The sequence below is a fragment of the Opisthocomus hoazin genome, chromosome 3 (genome assembly GCF_030867145.1).
Source record: "Opisthocomus hoazin isolate bOpiHoa1 chromosome 3, bOpiHoa1.hap1, whole genome shotgun sequence".
Classification (NCBI taxonomy): Eukaryota; Metazoa; Chordata; class Aves; order Opisthocomiformes; family Opisthocomidae; genus Opisthocomus; species Opisthocomus hoazin.
In genome coordinates, this window is record NC_134416.1 from 274,935 (window position 1) to 287,509 (window position 12,575).

Below are 12,575 nucleotides of genomic sequence, written 5' to 3' on the forward strand. Positions count from 1 at the left end.
CAAATCTGGCTTTAGAGTACTTGAAAGCAGACTGGAAGGCTTCAGGCCTGCAATACAGCTCCTGTATAGATTTGTTTTATTCAGCCACTGTGTCTTCAATTTCTTCTCCTTTGTATTCATCTGCTTCAGGATGCTAGAAAGTGAAGACAGTAGGGAAGGCTAATGCATTCATGGTTGAGGCAGATCTGTCGAGGTAATGATTCATCAGTTCCTTGGCTTCTCTTCCTGTGGACAGAGCATTTTTGCTCTCTAATAGAATGTAGAATTTTATTCAATTATTTAAAACTTTGAGATAATGTATCTTTTCTGTTGTCAGGAAACTGCAAAGGATCTTTTTTTGAGGCTCCAAAAAGTGATGAGGTTGCTGGTAGTGTCTTGGTTATGGTATGGATGTTTAAGGCAGAATTTGTCAGATGGAACATTGGTAACTGCTACATAGGCGTCTACATCAGGGCAAGTCATCCCATGCTCATTTCATAGTCTTTGGAGGGCTTGTCAATATGTCCATGAATGCAATTCAGACCTTCAAAACCAGAAGGATGAACTGCAGCTAAACCCCACTGGGTACAAGAGGGAGCCAAACCATCTTAGACATAGACAGATAAATTTAGATCAGATAAATAGCACTTCTGGTCTGAAGATGAGAGTCAGAATGAGCTGAACCAAACACGACTGTAAGGAAAGCAAGTTTCAGTATGAGTTTGGGGGTTTTCCCTGTACGACATTGAAATATGAATTGTTGAAATCCCCCAGAAAGTCAAATCTAGACAGTTTCACAAAATTTTTTTACAAGGTTTCAGTGTGTGGCTTTACAAACCTTTTATTCCTTAAATAATAATGATTTGTAATAGAGTCTAAGATGATCTGTAAAGGAACTTAAACTCCACGTGAACTTTGGCTCTAGATTCTATCAGCAAGCAAGGTCCCATTTGCATTCTTGCATAGTTGTTACTTGAGGAAAATCCCAGTGTAATGACATTTGCCTTCATATAGTTTACGGTCAAAACAAACTGCGTCACTCTTCTGTTTCACCCTTCTCTGTCATACCATTCACAGAATTTAGTTAAATTTGCTTTGAGTCTGATAACCTATATTTGACTGAAGTATTTCTCAATAATGTAACTAAAATAAACACATCACCTTTCAATCTTCTATGTATTAAATAAAATGAACATTTTAAATTTTCTTGTTTACTGTTTCCCCCTGTCCTTTAAACTGTATTTGTGGACCTTTTTTCTCCACCTTTTCAAAACTAACTTAAAAATCTGGTTATTGAACTGGACACTTACTTTTACTTTTATGTTCACTATTACTGCGTACACAAATACATCACCAAAGTCATAGTGCTATTCCAAGGTCTATAAACTTTGAGTAGGTTTGACATCTCCTGAGCCAGTTTCCGTTGCACTCAAGTGAAAATTATCTGGAATATCTTTTTTCATGAATGGCATTCCTAATGGTCTGAGGAGGCCTTCATCATTATACTATAACATGATGGTATTACCTGCATCTTTCCAATCGGTAATTAGTCATAAAGTTTTGCTGCTTTTTTGTTCTGAAGGTTGGTTGTGTTTATTTTTCTATATTATTTCCAATATAGTATTGGTTATTTTTAAAGAATTCTCAGCCATTGCATTCATTTGCAAATTTTGTTTGCTTTTTTTACTAATTATAATGTATATATGCATTTTATACTGGATTAGTTTAGTAATGCATCTAGATAATTACTATTTGTAACTAATGCCTTCACCAGGACTCTTTTATGCTAACTGCCTTCAAACAAAAAGACAGTAGTAAAGAGACATTTGCTGCCCCAGATTGCTTATAATCTGGGTTAATGACATGATGCAACAGGGGGATAAAACAAAGAGTGTGAAATTAATGAACCTAATTTCAGATTGTAGCAGTTGCTACAGCTGTTAGACTTCAGCACTCCAAGAGTAAACAGCAAATGACACTAACAGTGAACAACTTGAAAAGGTGGGTAGGCCACTGCATTCTGCTCACACCGGTCCAAGAGAGCTTGCTGCTCTGTCCTGGAGAATTTTGTCTGAATCTGTATTGCAACTTGGTGACATGCTGTGCTGAACCCAACACATAGCACAAACGTGTGTGATCAGTAATCACAGAATCATAGAATGGTTTGGGTTGGAAATGACCTTATAGATCATCTGGTTCCAACCCTCCTGCCATGGTCAAGGGACACCTTCCACTGGACCATGTTGCTCAAAGCCTCGTCCAACCTGGCCTTGAACACTGCCAGGGAGGGGGCAGCCACAGCTTCTCTGGGCAACCTGGGCCAGGGCCTCACCACCCTCAACGTGAAGAATTTCATCCTTATATCTAATCTGAATGTCCTCTCTTTCAGTTTAAAGCCATCCCCCTTGTCCTATCACTCCAGGCTCTTGTCCAAAGTCCCTCTCCAGCTCTCTCGCAGGTCCCTTCAGGTACTGGAAGGCTGCTGTAAGGTCTCCCTGGAGCCTTCTCTTCTCCAGGCTGAACAGGACGGGGCTTTGAGCAAACTGGTCTAATGGAAGGTGTCCCTGCCCATAGCGGGGTGAGGGTGGAACCAGATGATCTGTAAGGTCCCTTCCAACCCAAACCATTCTATGATTCTGTGATTCTGTTCTATGAAAGTTTGTAGACTGTCAGTGTTTTAGAGGGTGGGATGGAATGGGCCCTACTGTTTGCTTACTTTGGACTAGCTGAAAAGATCTTTGTTTTCTGAAACACTGACGAAAGGTGACCTGCAGAAGGGACCTGTGTTTTGCCCTGAACAAAGTGCATTCACTAGTTTATATTTCTAGGTGATGTGCAATCCCACTCTACATGTTGCATCGTGCTTGGTTGCCTACCTCTTTTTCATTTCCCTAAAACTATTTAACCATATCCAAGTTAGAATCTGAATCTCACAAATCTCATCATTTTATAAATGGCGAGCAGTGACAATGGAGTAATTCTCAGATGAGAGGGACCTCTTCACACAATATCCAGAGGAGATCAGAGGAAGAGAGGGGACTAAACATGAACATCCAGTGTAAACATCAGGGCCCTGAGTGTAGGGGTAGGCCTTAACAGCACTCACCAGCCTCTCCTGTAGCCTTTACCTATACCTTCTGCCCATGGGTCCAGGATCTCCATTTCAGCTCGAACCTGGGCCTTGTGTTCCGCTTGAGATACATCACAGGAGTACAGTGTCCAGCCCAGCAGCAGCCATGCCCGTGCCTGGGTATGGCCCCCACAGATCTGGGCCCTAACCCATGGCCGACTACCCAGCTTCATCTCACACCTGCCTTGTCATTACGGACCTGCCTGGGTATCAGCTGCGTCTGGCCCCGATCACAGTCACTGGACCTGATCCTGACCAGTGGACTGACTTTCCAGCTTGATCTCAGACCTGCCTTGTCACTGCAAGCTGGTGTGGTGATCCAGACTCTCAGATGACCCTGTCTGCCGTCATCAGTGGGCCTGCCCTGCTCCCATTGCCTGGGCATTGTGGGACTGAGTCCTGGCTGGTGACATCCCCACCCTGGCTGGTGAGACCATACTATCATGCTTGGCCCCTGCCTCTCCATCCATTAAAAAGCAGTTGGCCCTCTATGATCACCGACTCTATACAAGGAACAGGTACATTATCTGCCCCAAAGATGCCATAAACAGACAAGCTAAGGTGACCTGCGACCTGGAGAATCGTAACTCATCTTGCTGAGTCACTTTAGCATTGCAGATCCCCTGGACTCTGTTATAATGGAAGAGAAGATGGTGAATGCTCCTTTTGACTTACTGTCTGTGACTAGGCATGTCTGCCATTTCTGGTTTTGATCTGTTCCAGGCACTTTATTTGTGTATGTTAGATTATCTGGGTTAAGTGTAGCCTCACTTTCTCCTTTCTATCTATCTAGTCTGAAGTTGTTTAACAAGATCTTCCTGTTTTTATTCCAGCTCAGTATCAAGAAGTCACAGGTACTAACTGGCACTCAGCACTGAACTTATTTTTTATGCAGTGAACGCATGCTCTGTATATCACTGAAGAATTCACAGGTCTCCAGTCTTTGTTTTCTCAATGTTGCTTTGCTGACAGATACTGAAGAAGTCTTTTCAGAAGCTTGCCTGTTTCATTCCACTCCCAGTCCTCCATAGTAATTTTTTATTGTAAAGAACTTTTTTTTCTTTCCCCCCCCCAAGTGTGACTGTGGAGAAATCTAACATTAGTATAATGAGCACGACTGACATCTGAATGGAATTATGGGAGTGGGAACACGAATGTAGTCTTGCGTAGTTGCAGTATTATGCTTATAAGTTGTTTGTTTTTTTAGTGAAAACTGCCTCAAATTAATGGGCTAGATGGGGAATAAAAGAGGAAGAATCACTACTGTCGGTATCTTTTGTATAGCAGCACTTTTTGGGTACCAGCATGGGGGGTTTTTTGTTGTTTTTTTTTTCTTACCAGGCTGTTTAGCTGCTACTGCCATCCTTTCCTTCACGGGAAAAATGCAGGAGGTGACCTAAAGAATGAAGGTTCCTGTGATCAGATAACTTGGCCTTAACCTGTGACTGGACTGGTAAATTCCCAGTGCAGACAGGGTGGCATTCACGATCAGTATGGCTGAACATCCGGTGTGATCTGATCAAGAGAAAACACACATCTGCTGTGCCCAGAGCTCATCAGTCCCATCTGGCAGTCTCTATCTTCAGTTACAGAAGTCACATTTTAATTTCTAAAGTAACTTTATTTATACAAACCGATATTGTTGCATGTAGAGAAGATAAACACGATTTTAAAGTCAGAAGATGTACCGAATGCCTCTTCCGTCCGCCCTGAAAAGATGAGACAGCATTGCTTAGCAGTGGATAGGTATTTTAGAAGAATGTTGGTTTAAAGTAATTAAATAATTGAGAATTCAGTCAAACCACAGGTAATAGTTTCCGTAGTTGAACAGCTGCACGTTTTTATTGTCTGGAATTGTCTAACTTCAGCTCCCAACTGCGCAGCTCCTGGGACCTCCTGCAGACCTGTGACGAGGAGTCCTGGCGCACGTCAAGACTCCGCTCTGCATCCCGCGGTCTCATCAGCTCCAGCCCCCTTCTCGCTTGTGAACGCTCCCCCGGATTTCTCAGCCAGCTTTAAGGAATGCCGAACCTTCACTGCAGATGTGCCTGCCCCCGCCGAAGAGACGTCACCTGCGCTGGGGTTTACCGAAACGCACTTGTCACCGGGACTCGGGCGGCTGAGCAGGAGCGGGCCGCCGCCGCACCCCCCCCCCGCCCTCGGCTCGGCCCCGCCAGCGGCCGGCCCAGGTTCGCTGGGAGCAAGCCCCGCCCCTCCGCCGCACCCACCGCCGGCCCCGCGGGCGAGGAAGGGAGGGCGGTGCCGCCCGCTCCCGCCCGCCCCCGGGGCCCCCGGCGGGGCCGGCCCTGCCGCGTAACCGGCGCGTCAACGGAGGCCGGCGCGTCAGCGGAGGCGTCGCCACGCAGCCGCTACCCGGCGGCGGGCGCTTCCGGGCGCTGATGGCGCAGCCGGGCTGAGGCGAGTCGGGGCGTGCTGCCGCCACGCGGCCCCGTCCCTCGCCGTTGGGCCCGTGCGTGGTCCAGCTCCGGCGCCTCCTGCGCGCTCCCGAGTGCGCCGGCCGGCCGGCCCGCGTGTCCCGGCCTGCCTGTGGCCTGCCTGTGGCGGCCGGGAGCGGGGCTGTGGCGTGGAGCCCGTGACCCGCGGCGGGCCGGCGGTGCCCGGCCGGGCGGGTGTCTCGGTCACGGCGGCCCGCGGCTGGCTGGTCCGTGCCGCCTGGCCCGCCGGCAGCACGGAGCCGCCCTGTGCCGCTCCCCGCCCCTCAGCTCGGCCTGGGCGGTGAGGGCTGGAGCACCTCTGCTACGAGGACAGGCCGAGAGAGCTGGGGCTGTTCAGCCTGGAGAAGAGGAGGCTCCGGAGTGACCTTAGAGCAGCTGCCAGTGCCTGAAGGGGCCTGCAGGAAGGATGGAGAGGGACTGTTCACAAGGGTGTGGAGTGATAGCCCTGCTGAGAGGGACCTGGGGGTACTGATAGACGAAAGGCTGGACATGAGCCGGCAATGTGCGCTGGCAGCCCAGAGGGCCAACCGGGTCCTGGGCTGCATCAAGAGAAGCGTGGCCAGCAGGTCGAGAGAGTGATTCTGCCCCTCTACTCTGCTCTGGTGAGACCTCACCTGGAGTCCTGCATCCAGCTCTGGAGCCCTCAGCACAAGAAGGACATGGAGCTGTTGGAGCGGGTCCAAAGGAGGGCTACAAAAATGATCCTAAGGCTGGAGCACCTCTCCTATGAGGACAGGCTGAGAGAGCTGGGCTTGTTCAGCCTGGAGAAGAGAAGGCTGCGGGGAGACCTGATTGCAGCCTTTCAGTGCTTAAAGGGAGCCTATAGGAAAGATGGGGACAATTTAGCAGAGACAGCAGTGACAGGACGAAGGGTAATGGTTTTAAACTAAAACAGGGTAGGTTTAGGCTGGATATAAGGAAGAAATTCTTTACAATGAGGGTGGTGAAACACTGGAACGGGTTGCCCAGAGAGGCAGTGGAGGCCCCATCCCTGGAAACATTCCAGACCAGGTTGGACAGGGCTCTGAGCAACGGGAACTAGTTAGTGGTGTCCCTGCTTGCTGCGGGGGTTGGGACTAGATGACCTCTAGGGGTCCCTTCCCACCCAAAACTTTCTATGATTCTATGATAGGACAAGGGGGAACGGCTCTAAACTAAAAGAGGGCAGATTTAGATCAGATGTTAGGAAGAAATTTTTCACCATGAGGGTGGTGAGACACTGGCCTAGGCTGTCCAGAGAAGCTGTGGCTGCCCCCTCCCTGGCAGTGTTCAAGGCCAGGTTGGATGGTGCTCTGAGCACCCTGGGCTGGTGGAAGATGTCCCTGCTCATGGCAGGGGGGGTTGGAACCAGATGATCTTTAAGGTCCCTTCCAACCCAGACCATTCTGTGATACATTCTAGGAGTAGGATGCTGCATGCAACAGCTGAAGCCTCCAGTCAAAGACTTCATGACTTCATCGTACAAATAGCTTTGTGCCCTGCTGCAGTCAAGGAGTTGTTGCAATAGGACAAGGAGTAGTGGCTTTAAACTAAGAGAATGTAGATTTAGACTAGATAGAAGGAAGAAATTTTTTACGAGTGTGGTGAAACACTGGAAAGGGTTGCCCAGAGAAGTAGTGGAGGCCTCGTCCCTGGAAACATTCAAGGCCAGGTTGGACGGGGCTCTGAGCAACCTGGTCCAGTGGAAGGGGTCCCTGCTCACTGCAGGGGGGTTGGGCTAGATGACCTCTACAGGTCCCTTCCAACACAAAGCATTCTATGATTCTGTGACTTTAAGATCTTTTGAAAAACCTGAATCAGCAGTACGGTACTCACTGTATCACAAGGGCAGTCATTTCACAGAATCACAGAATATCTTGAGTTGGAAGGGACCCATTAGGGATCATCAAGTCCAGCTCCCTACCCCTCTCAAGGACTACCTAGAACTAAACAATATGGCTAAGCGTCATCCAGACGTGCCTTGAACTCTGACAGGCTTGGTGCTGTGACCACTTCCCTGGGGAGCCGGTTCCAGTGACCAGCCACCTGCTCAGAGATCAACCTTTTCCTCATGTCCAGTCTGAATTTCCCCTGACACAACTTCATTCTCTGTTCTCCTATCCTAGCGCTGGTCACCAGAGAGATGAGCTCGGCACCTCCCCCTCCGCTGCCCCCCTTGAGGAAGGTGTAGACTGCGATGAGGTCACCCCTCAGCTTTCTCTTCTCCAAGCTGAACAAGCCAGGTGACCTCAGCTGCTCCTCTTAAGTGTTGCCCTTTTGGTCTTTCACCATCTTGGTCGCCCTCCTCTGAACACACTCTTGCTTACACCGAGGCACCCAAAACTGCACACAGTACTCAAGGTCGGGCCGCACAAGTGCAGTGCAGAGTGGGACAATTGCCTGCCCCGACTGGCGATGCTGTGGTTGATGCACCCCAGGACATGGTTAGCCCTTTCGGCTGCCAGGGCACACTGTTGACTCATGTTCAACTTGCCATGAACCCAAACATCCAGAGCTCTTTCCACTGGGCTGCTCTGTAGCCTCTGTCCCCCAGTTCGTATGCATAACCAGGATTACCCAGTCCCAGGTGCAGAACGTGGCACTTGCTGTTGTTGTTAAATTGCATGCAGTTGGTGATTGCCCAGTTCTCTATCCAGATCTTTCCATAAGGCCTCTCTACCCCTGAGGGAGTCCACAGCTCCTCGGAAGAGGACTAGGGATGAGCAAGCAGCTTTAAGTAACTTATGTTGTAACACCACACTGGAACGATTTCTTAAAATATTTTTTTTTATATTTGGATTTGTTATTTAGTGTGCCACCCCTTCCAAATTCTGGGGTAGAAATTATGCAGAATCTTCCAGGGGATAATAAGATTCTTGAATTTTTCTGTACTGCCAGCAAGGTAGTTCCATTTCCTATTACTCATTCCTATTAGCTGTCTTTCTTTTTTCCCCCCTTTTTAAAAGCTGGGCCAAAAAGTTTATTTCTTGAGTTATACTTTGCAATGTATAGTAAATTTGATTTGGGGGCAAGTTTTCACTTTGTGTTTACTCTTTTTGATGTTCAATATGCATAGCTTGCGTTGAGCGGTTTCTTTTTCATTCCTTATAAATTGTACTGTTTCCCAATAGCTTTCCTGAGAAATATTCATACAGTTACATTTAGAAATTAACTTTGTACAGTTTTTGTGTTTGATTGGGATACAGATTTGTGGTAGTTTTAGCATTTCTGTTTTGAAGAAGAGCTTCTTTGATATTCAAGTCATCTGGACTGAAGAACTAAGAGATAGAGTGCCTAACTAATTTCTTTAGAGGCTTATTTATATATTTTTTTTAAAATTTATTCTTTAATTTAATTTATATTGAGTAATTTGATTTATAATAACTAGAATTTGCATATTAGAAATTATATAGGTTTGTAGGTAGAGGTAATACCATTTATTAGACAAATTAATAGAAAGGATAAATTGAAACATTTAAGGAGCTTTGAAATGTTTACTATACTTACAGCTTCCAATCCTAAATTGAGATGGATGAACTCAGGCCTTTGTCCTTGAGATTCTTCTTGTGTATATTCAAAATTTAATGCCCATTTGACTGTGGTAGATGTAGCAGAGTGAGGAAACGTTTTTTTCCTCAAAGTTGAGTTGCAACTCTCTTTTTCTCCTTGTCCCTGCCTCTTTCTATCCTGTTTCTCTTTGTTTATTGCTGTGGTTTCTTATTTAGCATTATTGGGAATTTAAAAAGAAAAATTTGCTACATCTGAGTGGCGCTAACCCAGATAAACACTTGCAGGCTTTGGTAGAAAACATGACATTTTATTTGATCATTTGTTGAGGCACGTTTAAAACAAAATTAAAGTGTTAGAAGAAATGTGGCTGAAAATTAAATTAATTACCCTTAAAGCATTACTTTTACCTCTGTTTTTTTGTCTTTCTTTCCTCATTTCTTTATGAGAACCTGGAACAATTTCCTAGCCCATGTCTCTGTGAACACTTTCTTGTACAGTCTTCCTCTGAGAGGTATTGGAAGGAGCAGAGAAAGGGGAATATTATCATCCACTCCTGTCCATTTATCCCCAAAGAAGGTTGTGTAGTTCTCAGACTGCTTTGGCCAGATAACAATTACTCTGTCATTTACTTCAGTTTCCGCAAAATTAATGAGATGTTACTTTCCCATGGTTATGACGTGGATGAATTCATAATACTTGAGAGTTGCTTAGATGAGGAAGCCAATATAGGCAAGCATCTACATAGGCAAGTCTGTTAGTTACCTTGCTTGTGCCCTGGGAACGCTGGTATCCACTAAAGACCTTCTAAAACTCTTGTTTGTGGTTGGTTGGTTGTTTTTTTTTTTTTCCTTCTAAAACAAGGGAAATTAAGTAACTTTGACTCTCGTAGGTGGTGTTTCTTCTCTGGGAAATGGCCAGAGGCATGCATGCTTGCTTCTGCCTGTCCTCTCAGAGAGTGGAAAAATGGTTAATATGAAAAAAGAATGCAAAGTTGTGCCAGATCACACTTGTTTGTGCTGGCCTCATGCAGGGGCTCTGAAAAATCACTTTTGCTATACCAGTGAATAAATCATTCTTAGCTGGATATTGACGCTGTGAAAAGCTGGGGTTAAAGATAAATGATATCAATATTATGGAGTGCAAGAATTGCTCATAAAGCAAAAATTAAGGGGATAAAGCATGTGAGAGACTTTAAGACCCAGAATTGTTGCTTTAGCGTGTGTGCTAAGGAGGACATTTGTCACCAAGTTTCATTAAAAAATAAAGTGTAGATCTGTTGCTGTATTACAGCATTACCCTAAGAAACCTCAACAGAAAAGAATTGGCTACAATATCAAAGGAGCTTGTATATCTAATCTATTTAGATTACTAGTCCTATCCTAGTATCCTCCTAGGAAAGCTAATGAAGTGTCAGCTGGATGAACATAGAGTGAGGTGGATTAAAAACTGGCTGATCAGCCAGGCCAAGAGGGTGGTGATCTGTGGAATGAAGTCCGGTCAGAGGCCAGGAACTAGTGGTGTGCCCCAGGGGTCAATACTGGGCCCAGTCCTGTTCAACATCTTCATTGATGATCTGCAAGCTTGAAGACAATACCAAACTGAGATGAGTGGATGCTACCATACAGAGTGACCTCAAAGAGAAAATGGAGAAATGGGCCAACAGGAACCTCTTGCAGTTCAACAAGAGGAAGTGTGTAGCCCCGTACCTGGGAAGGAATAACCTTATGCACCAGTATGTGCTGGAGAACAACCAGCTAGAAAGCAGCTTTGCAGAAAAGGGCCTAGAGTTACTGGTGGACACCAAGTTGAACATGTGGCAACAACATGCTCTTGCTGCAAAGAAGGCAAATGGTGTCCTTGGCTGCATTCGGAGGAGTGTTGCTGGAAGGTTGAAGGAAGGGATCCTTCCTCTCTGCTCAGCACTGGTGAGGCCACACCTGGAGTGCTGTGTCCAGTTCTGGGCCCCTCAGTATGAGACACGGACATGCTGGAGAGAGTGCAGTGAAGGACCACAAGGATGATTAGGATGAAAGGATGCGAGAGCTCCCTGGTCCTGATTTTTTAGCTTTCGCTGGGGTGTTTTTTTTTCTTTTTTTTTTTTTGAAGACTATTGATTTCTAAATTTCCATTCTTGCTTTGTATCAGTTATTCATATCCCACCTCCTGATGATGCTAGCTAGTAATACTTATTATTTTACATGGGTATATGGAGAGATTTTTGTGATTTCTTCCATGTCTTCGCTCATGCAGGTTTTGTTTTTATTTTGATTTGGTGTGATACTGATCCAGTAGTTTTTCTCTAATAAATTTTAAGGCATCCAATAAATTATGCTAAACAACTCACCATTAACTTTCTCTTTTTCTGTATGCTTTTCCTCAGGATTTTTTTTTCAAGTGTCCATGACAAGAAGATTGTCCCCTAAAGAAATTTTTTCTTAGTAATGAATGTTTTGTACGTGTTGTGCAAAACCTTTCTGATGTAGTATGAGACTTTTTAATCTGAAAATGTTTGGACTAAACCGTGTGTTTCTCCAAGCTATATTTCTACGCTAGACTAAATCTTGACAGCTGGAGCAGGCCTTGGCCAAGGGAGGCGATATTCCATTTTTAAATGTGGAAGAAGCTCTATAGCTTCCCTTAACTTAGCCTCTGCTAGATTCCATCCGTTGAACTGTATGTGGCAGTTCATCTTTCTGTCAGTAGAGGTCATCCCGAGCCATATTTTTTAAATGTACATTTTTCAAGTCCTGTGGAAAGATTGCCATTATGCCTACAAAACGGGAGAAAAACCTGACTATTTCCATTCATGATCAGTCAACCCTTCTCATTAAAATGTTGCTACAGCAGTTCCCCTTTACAACTGACAGAAGTATTTTACGCAAGTTTGTAAATTAAAATCGATTTAGGAACTAACTGTTTGAATGGAAAACGAGTATGTTTTCCAGCTTCCTTCACTAAACTTCCTATTGCTCCTGTACATACTTGTGTCCATGTTTCCATTATTGATGCTTTTCAGTCTTCTGGTTTTATATTTACTGCTCTTTAGCAAATTGCTCTAATTTATTTCTCTTCTTCATTCAGTTCTGCAGGTTCTTGAATATCTATCTCTTTTATCAAACTCAGCATTTTGTGCAGCATTTACTATCTGAACTACATCATCCTCTTGCTTTGCAAATCTTTAAAAATCATGAGAACAGTTCTTCCATAGTGCCTTCCAGGAATCATTCATTGTCTTTCTACTTACTAATTCTCATTAAGCAAGAATGTTTTTCAAGGCATGTTGCAACTTTTCAAAAATTCTCACGCTACTGATTTGTTTGATTTGTCATTTCTTTCAAATAATGTGTTTGTCATAAATAAAACATTTTGAAATTGTCACTCTTCAGTGGTTCTAAAACTGAGGTAGGATTTGGTGGTAAGCACAACTTAAATGTTCAGAGGCAAATCACAGAGGTGAGCTGCTTGGCTGTTCTACTGAGAATCAGCAAGGTGAAAAGTGCTAGATTATCTGGGTGAATAGA

General features: G+C 45.0%; 1 long non-coding RNA gene across 1 annotated transcript; it reads right to left on the reverse strand.

Annotated features, from left to right (window-relative positions):
• Positions 1-4,709: 4,709 nt before the first annotated feature.
• LOC142360714 (uncharacterized) lies at positions 4,710-5,256 on the reverse strand. The gene is made up of 2 exons (XR_012763308.1): positions 4,912-5,256; positions 4,710-4,818 (listed from the first exon to the last, which is right to left on the reverse strand). It is a non-coding gene; the product is annotated as an uncharacterized LOC142360714 (long non-coding RNA).
• Between the last annotated feature and the right edge of the window lie 7,319 nt (positions 5,257-12,575).